This window comes from Borostomias antarcticus (genome assembly GCF_949987555.1).
Source record: "Borostomias antarcticus genome assembly, chromosome: 18".
NCBI lineage: Eukaryota > Metazoa > Chordata > Actinopteri > Stomiiformes > Stomiidae > Borostomias > Borostomias antarcticus.
Genome location: NC_140251.1, coordinates 23321721 through 23329839, shown reverse-complemented (window position 1 = coordinate 23329839; position 8119 = coordinate 23321721). Strand labels below are relative to the sequence as shown.

Genomic DNA, 8119 nt, shown 5'->3' with positions numbered 1-8119 from the left:
AGAGCACCGCTGTGCAGAAACTCAATATTTCAAAACAGTTTTCCATCTCTTTTGTATACAGTCTGTGTGCTGGAAATGATAGAGCTGCTCTGGAGACTGAGCAGCCTGGAACCCTCTCAAACCACGGCGCTCTCTGGTAGAGGTCTTCACGGGTCGGGTAAATCCGAGAGGACCCGAACTGGACCCGAGACCCGTACGGGTCCGGGTCCACATTTCCACGCTTTTATTATGGTCAATTGGGTTCGGGTGGATCCGATTCTATTACCTCGGGTCTCGGGTCTGTGTCATTATGCGTAATACCCGAGAGAAACGCATGACGCGAATTCAGTGAGACCGCGGGCGCGACGCGAGCGGAGACACGGCAGCCACCAGTAGCCTAGCCTACCTTGTGAAAAATAAGCTGAAAGAAAATGAATATAAAGAGGTCAAACCTAGTGGCAGCTTTGTGTAGCCTTATTTATTTACGGCCGTTTCATTTCCATGCTGCCACATCACAGCCTGACAAAACAGCGATTGATCCTGTCAAGATTGAGAGGAAATCGCAATTCCATCAAACTGTGATGCAACAGCATGCAAGCCAACAGCCGTGACAGCCTAAGAGATTAATGCTACTGCTACTTGCTACTACTGCCTGTCGGATCTGTAAAATACCCGATCCGACTCGGGTCTCGGGTCTCTGTCCTACTCCTGCTCTCGGACAAAATCGGGTCCGGTATACATATTTTAAAAAATGATCAGATTTAGTCGGATCTCGGAACAAATGTCTCGGGTCCATCTCGGTTTCGGGTCCACATTTTAGACCCGAGAAGACCTCTACTCTCTGGTCCTGCTGTTTGGCCTGACCAGACCTCAGTGGGTCTTTCTCAAGTGCTAATGACACATGTCTCCAGTCCAGTCACGTCCTGGCCAGCTCCCCTCAGAGCATGGCTGTTCTCAGCCTTTACTGCTTTGAGAAAGGGGTCGTTTGAGTTGAACTCCCCCTTGAAAGGTGAAAGACGTGTCAGTGAAATCTGGTACTTTGACTTTTATTTTCAATCCCCTGTCGAGGCATTCAGTCTGTGCGAGCTCAGTCAGTTGAAAGGCAACAACTGAAAAAAACAACAACTGTAATTATGACCACACCACAACTTGAGTTAGATTCTTTCATTTACACGTTCACATGATTCCCCAATACGAACAGGACATTGAGGTGGAGCATGAAGCACAATCATAACATGCCATATGTCCGCTGTGCTCGCATGGCAAGTATGTCTAAATCACCTTTCAAGGAAGGCCCATTTTCCACCCCGTTGAGAGAGGGAAGGGTTGAGAAATAGCAGGGTTGAGGGTTGAGGGGGGCTCGGGTGTTGGGCTGAAGCCTTTCATCCCAGGCGGGGGTGCAGAGGAGCTAGAGTCGGGACCGGAGCGAGGATCTCAGCCCCAGGCCAGGAGAGCCATCCCACCCCTCAGACTCTGGGAGTGTGGTTTCTCCCGGGCCTGCTCCAACCACCCCCCCAGATTTGGGGCGTGTGGTTTCTTCCCAGCGCTGCTCTTACCAGACTCCCCCTGGCGCAGACCAGGCTTGTCTCCACTCTGGCGGCACGCAGAGTGGAGGAGGGCTGTTTGTGGGCTGAGAATTGGGGTCGGGTGTAGAATGAGATGTGTGTGTGTGTGTGTGTGTGTGTGTGTGTTTGTGTGTGTCTTCATGTCTTGGCATACTGTAGGGAGAGGTCTCCATGTCCCTAAGAGTTGAAGCATGAGATGAGAGTTTGAGGTGAAACTTCTACCTTAAAATTCTCTTTTAGATGTAGATCACCAACAAGTGAATGAATCAAACCAGCACACAAACAAACACACACACACACACACACACACACACACACACACACACACAAACACACGTGTTTTTGTGTCCAATCTCAAATGTTTGCTATGAATATGACTGCATGACTGTAGCATCTGTTAAGCATTACAGCAACTTAGAGGAGAGATAAAAGGCATGTTAGTGTTTGAGCAGAGTTCAGCCTGGCAGTCAGCTAACTCTGACAGGAAGGAGGAGGACTTCCTACCCATACCCTCACTCCTCCTTGTTAGAAAACAAACCAGAATATGTGACATCATTTCAGAGATATAAAGTGGGAATAGATATTGTGTATGGGTTTGAAGTGTTCGGTAGCACCGTAGTTAATAAGCTTGACAGAACATCTCAAGCCTACATTCATAAATTGGCGTCAACCCACTTATATAATGCTGACATGCTATAATTCTCCTTTACAGAACTATGACCCTCATACAGAATGTTACTTGACACAAACGACCCAGACACTGAAGACTGTGCTGGTATTGTTCAAATCTGGAGTCTCCTTCACTGGTTTGACAAAACACTCTTATTTTCATCCCACACACAAAATGCAAAGCATCTAATTACTGCCCACATGGCAGTCATGGCTGATACAGCCTTCCCATTGGCTGTTAGAATGTCCCTGGCCATAACTTCTCACCCATTGGTTGTCCCTGGCTGCCTGACGCTGCGCTCAGAAGCCTCTATTTTCAGTGACTTGTTTGTTTCTGGAGGATGAATGGGGTCAGGTCACATTTCAGACTCAGATCAGCTGACTTCCATGTATATGGTTTACACACACTAGGAATGTATATGGTTTACACACACTAGGAATGTATATGGTTTACACACACTAGGAATGTATATGGTTTACACACACTAGGAATGTATATGGTTTACACACACTAGGAATGTATATGGTTTACACACACTAGGAATGTATATGGTTTACACACACTAGGAATGTATATGGTTTACACACACTAGGAATGTATATGGTTTACACACACTAGGAATGTATATGGTTTACACACACTAGGAATGTATATGGTTTACACACACTAGAAATGTATATGGTTTACACACACTAGAAATGTATATGGTTTACACACACTAGGAATGTATATGGTTTACACACACTATGAATTTGTTGTACTGTGGCCTTGTACTATTTAACTTGTACTGTCGCCTCACAGCAAGAGGGTCTCCGGGCCTTTCTGTGTGGAGTTTGCATGTTCTCCCCGTGTTCACAAGGGTTTCCTCCCAAAGAACCCAATATGAAAAACATGCAGAAGAACAGATGCTCTTCAGTCCAACGGTCCCTGACCAAGACCTGGACTGAGCACTTGGACTTGGTCCCCGGGTGCCATGAACGATCGCTGCCCACTGCTTCTGGAGGAGGACGGCTTGGATGGGAGAAATGCAGGGAGCAATTTCCATGGTCAACCCCTGATTGCATGTGAGTGTATTGTGTGATGTGTTGCTGCTCATGTTAGTAATGGGGTGTCCCTTAAATCACTTGGTGAATTTAAGACCACAGTGTGGTTTTGAAATGTTGAACTGAATGAAATGGCAGGAGTGAACTATCCCTTTAACACAGCCTCAGACAGGCAAGCAGGGGTGAACTATCCCTTTAACACAGCCTCAGACAGGCAAGCAGGGGTGAACTATCCCTTTAACACAGCCTCAGACAGGCCAGCAGGGGTGAACTATCCCTTTAACACAGCCTCAGACAGGCCAGCAGGGGTGAACTATCCCTTTAACACAGCCTCAGACAGGTCAGCAGGAGTGAACTATCCCTTTAACACAGCCTCAGACAGGCCAGCAGGGGTGAACTATCCCTTTAACACAGCCTCAGACAGGCCAGCAGGGGTGAACTATCCCTTTAACACAGCCTCAGACAGGCCAGCAGGGGTGAACTATCCCTTTAACACAGCCTCAGACAGGCAAGCAGGGGTGAACTATCCCTTTAACACAGCCTCAGACAGGCCAGCAGGGGTGAACTATCCCTTTAACACAGCCTCAGACAGGCCAGCAGGGGTGAACTATCCCTTTAACACAGCCTCAGACAGGCAAGCAGGGGTGAACTATCCCTTTAACACAGCCTCAGACAGGCCAGCAGGGGTGAACTATCCCTTTAACACAGCCTCAGACAGGCCAGCAGGGGTGAACTATCCCTTTAACACAGCCTCAGACAGGCCAGCAGGGGTGAACTATCCCTTTAACACAGCCTCAGACAGGCAAGCAGGGGTGAACTATCCCTTTAACACAGCCTCAGACAGGCCAGCAGGGGTGAACTATCCCTTTAACACAGCCTCAGACAGGCCAGCAGGGGTGAACTATCCCTTTAACACAGCCTCAGAACGGCCAGCAAGTTCACAAGTATACACTGACTAGGGCTCGGGCTAATGCGTGTGGTTTCTCATGGTAAATGCGTGTGGTTTCTCATGGTAAATGCGTGTGGTTTCTCATGGTAAATGCGTGTGGTTTCTCATGGTAAATGCGTGTGGTTTCTCATGGTAAATGCGTGTGGTTTCTCATGGTTAATGCGTGTGGTTCGCCTTTGGAATTTCAAACGAAAACCGAAGTGAAAGTATGTGTGGGTGTGTAGTATTATTTATTATACAACGGTTAGTTCTGGTTCTTGATTCTGATTGGCTGGAAGCCGTGTTAAAATACTTTGTACCACACACCTGGGACCGCATATCATTCCATTTTCAGTATTAATGCGCTTCCCATTTGATCCAATGCATTGTAGTTGTTGTTGTTGCTTGGCAACCCTTTTGTTAGGGGAACTATTTTGCTGGGCGGAATTGAGGGAATGATGCTTCGTTTTGAATACATGTTAATATTTTACTCCGCTTCGCGTCGTGCCTAACAACGCCCCCTAGCTGTTATAAAATCACTATAACACACGGCCTCTCGTAGTTTATTGCTTAATCAACAACACAGGGAATGAAGCAACTCACAGTATGTGAGCGCCGGGGTTTCCCTGCTGGCTAATACTGATTACTGGGGATGAGCATAAGACCCCTCTGACCGTGTGTCAGTCCAGAGAGGATCACACTTCTATGTTCAGCACAGTCAATGTGATTTAAGGCCTTGCTGCATCCCTCCCTCCCTCCCTCTCTCCCTCCCTCCTCTCCCCCTCTCTAATCACTCTGTTGTGGTGTTAGCTCCAACTCGCTGGTGGTTTCTCCTCCCCCAAGAAACTCTCCAGCTCCCACTCCCTCTCTCCCTCCCTCCCCTTCTCTCTCTCTCTCCCTCTCTCTCTCCCTCTCTCCCTCCCTCCCCTTCTCTCTCTCTCTCCCTCCCACTCTCTCTCTCCCTCCCTCCCCTTCTCTCTTTCTCTCCCTCTCTCTCTCTCTCTCCCTCCCTCCCCTTCTCTCTCTCTCTCCCTCTCCCTCTCTCTCTCTCTGGGCTGTATATAAGTGTGTATGGGAGGATAGTGTTTCAGACGGAGTGGAGGAATGTCAGAGAGCAGGACGTACGGAGAGGGCCGCGCCCTCTCAGGGCCCTCCTGTCTGGGATTGGTTGGGCTCCGGTCGCCGTGCAGGATCTACAGGTGAGCGACCGACCGTGTCCCTACAACAGCCTAGCCTAGCACACTAAGGCTAGAGTACTATCTAGTACACAAGAGGCTCAGCAACAGGTTTGCCAGCTTGCTTTGAGTTCAGACTTGTCTAGCAGATGCGCTGGTTGTGGAAGCTCCCAGGTGAAAGGTGTAGTCTTGGGGGTTGAGTGGCAGGGTGGGGAGTCCCAGGTGAAAGGTGTAGTCTTGGGGGTTGAGTGGCAGGGTGGGGAGTCCCAGGTGAAAGGTGTAGTCTTGGGGGTTGAGTGGCAGGGTGGGGAGTCCCAGGTGAAAGGTGTAGTCTGGGGGGTTGAGTGGCAGGGTGGGGAGTCCCAGGTGAAAGGTGTAGTCTGGGGGGTTGAGTGACAGGGTGGGGAGTCCCAGGTGAAAGGTGTAGTCTGGGGGGTTGAGTGGCAGGGTGGGGAGTCCCAGGTGAAAGGTGTAGTCTGGGGGGTTGAGTGGCAGGGTGGGGAGTCCCAGGTGAAAGGTGTAGTCTTGGGGGTTGAGTGGCAGGGTGGGGAGTCCCAGGTGAAAGGTGTAGTCTTGGGGGTTGAGTGGCAGGGTGGGGAGTCCCAGGTGAAAGGTGTAGTCTTGGGGGTTGAGTGGCAGGGTGGGGAGTCCCAGGTGAAAGGTGTAGTCTGGGGGGTTGAGTGGCAGGGTGGGGAGTCCCAGGTGAAAGGTGTAGTCTTGGGGGTTGAGTGGCAGGGTGGGGAGTCCCAGGTGAAAGGTGTAGTCTTGGGGGTTGAGTGGCAGGGTGGGGAGTCCCAGGTGAAAGGTGTAGTCTGGGGGGTTGAGTGGCAGGGTGGGGAGTCCCAGGTGAAAGGTGTAGTCTTGGGGGTTGAGTGGCAGGGTGGGGAGTCCCAGCATTCGTAACGTGGGTATTTTAAACCCCCTTCTGGTGACTGTGCTTCTGGGGGTTCCACAGCGTTCTCCTAGCTCGGGCACAGTTCTGTTTTTGGACGGGAGAAGGGGGTGTGTCAGCACAGAAATGCTCACTCTTAGGATTACAGCAGCAATTGCAAAGCAGTATCACAGTAGACTTGTCAGTTTCCAGTATCAAATGCAGTATCAAATTGGCCTCGTTAGTTCCCAAATGAGTCACAAATAAAACCGATGTAGCAGAATTACAGTATGAGTGTAGTTGTTTCGTCTAAACTTTCATTACATTGGTTTCTGAAACAGCTTTTGATATTTTACAATATTTTACAGTTTATCACACTCTGTGAGACAACACATGACGTGTAGTCATTTTACAGTTCATTTCCATTTTAGTCATGTAAGCAGATGCTCGTGTCCACTTATAGGAATTAATTTAAAAGCTCAAAGGGGGAGGGTTAGGGTGGGAGTGAAGTTGGCGAGACAAGCATGTTTAACTGCTGAATTAAATTGCATTACAACCTGGTCTAAAACATGTCTATTTAGGGTGCTCATTGTTTTCCCCTCTGTGTGGCCTGTGACAAAACCTCACAGGGGCGTTAAAAACCTCTGAGAATTAAGACCAGCTTGTGAGCATAATTAGGTACAGTCCTGGATTGTAGAGGACTGTGAGGACAGACAGGGACAGGGACAGGTAGAGGACTGTGAGGACAGACAGGGACAGGTAGAGGACTGTGAGGACAGACGGGGACAGGTAGAGGACTGTGAGGACAGACAGGGACAGGTAGAGGACTGTGAGGACAGACAGGGACAGGTAGAGGACTGTGAGGACAGACAGGGACAGGTAGAGGACTGTGAGGACAGACAGGGACAGGTAGAGGACTGTGAGGACAGACAGGGACAGGTAGAGGACTGTGAGGACAGACGGGGACAGGGACAGGTAGAGGACTGTGAGGACAGACGGGGACAGGTAGAGGACTGTGAGGACAGACAGGGACAGGGACAGGTAGAGGACTGTGAGGACAGACAGGGACAGGTAGAGGACTGTGAGGACAGACAGGGACAGGTAGAGGACTGTGAGGACAGACAGGGACAGGGACAGGTAGAGGACTGTGAGGACAGACGGGGACAGGGACAGGTAGAGGACTGTGAGGACAGACAGGGACAGGTAGAGGACTGTGAGGACAGACAGGGACAGGTAGAGGACTGTGAGGACAGACAGGGACAGGTAGAGGACTGTGAGGACAGACGGGGACAGGTAGAGGACTGTGAGGACAGACAGGGACAGGTAGAGGACTGTGAGGACAGACAGGGACAGGTAGAGGACTGTGAGGACAGACAGGGACAGGGACAGGTAGAGGACTGTGAGGACAGACGGGGACAGGGACAGGTAGAGGACTGTGAGGACAGACAGGGACAGGTAGAGGACTGTGAGGACAGACAGGGACAGGTAGAGGACTGTGAGGACAGACAGGGACAGGTAGAGGACTGTGAGGACAGACGGGGACAGGTAGAGGACTGTGAGGACAGACGGGGACAGGTAGAGGACTGTGAGGACAGACAGGGACAGGTAGAGGACTGTGAGGACAGACGGGGACAGGTAGAGGACTGTGAGGACAGACAGGGACAGGTAGAGGACTGTGAGGACAGACAGGGACAGGGACAGGTAGAGGACTGTGAGGACAGACGGGGACAGGTAGAGGACTGTGAGGACAGACAGGGACAGGTAGAGGACTGTGAGGACAGACGGGGACAGGGACAGGTAGAGGACTGTGAGGACAGACAGGGACAGGTAGAGGACTGTGAGGACAGACGGGGACAGGGACAGGTAGAGGACTGTGAGGACAGACGGG

General features: G+C 50.5%; 1 protein-coding gene across 1 annotated transcript in view; it reads left to right on the top strand.

The window, feature by feature from the left end:
- Positions 1-5291: 5291 nt before the first annotated feature.
- hyal4 (hyaluronidase 4) overlaps positions 5292-8119 on the top strand; it is a gene marked incomplete at its 3' end in the record, with an annotated part of 25724 nt that continues 22896 nt past the window's right edge. Inside the window, exon 1 of the mRNA XM_084452843.1 lies at positions 5292-5384. The remainder of the gene's footprint in view (positions 5385-8119) is intronic.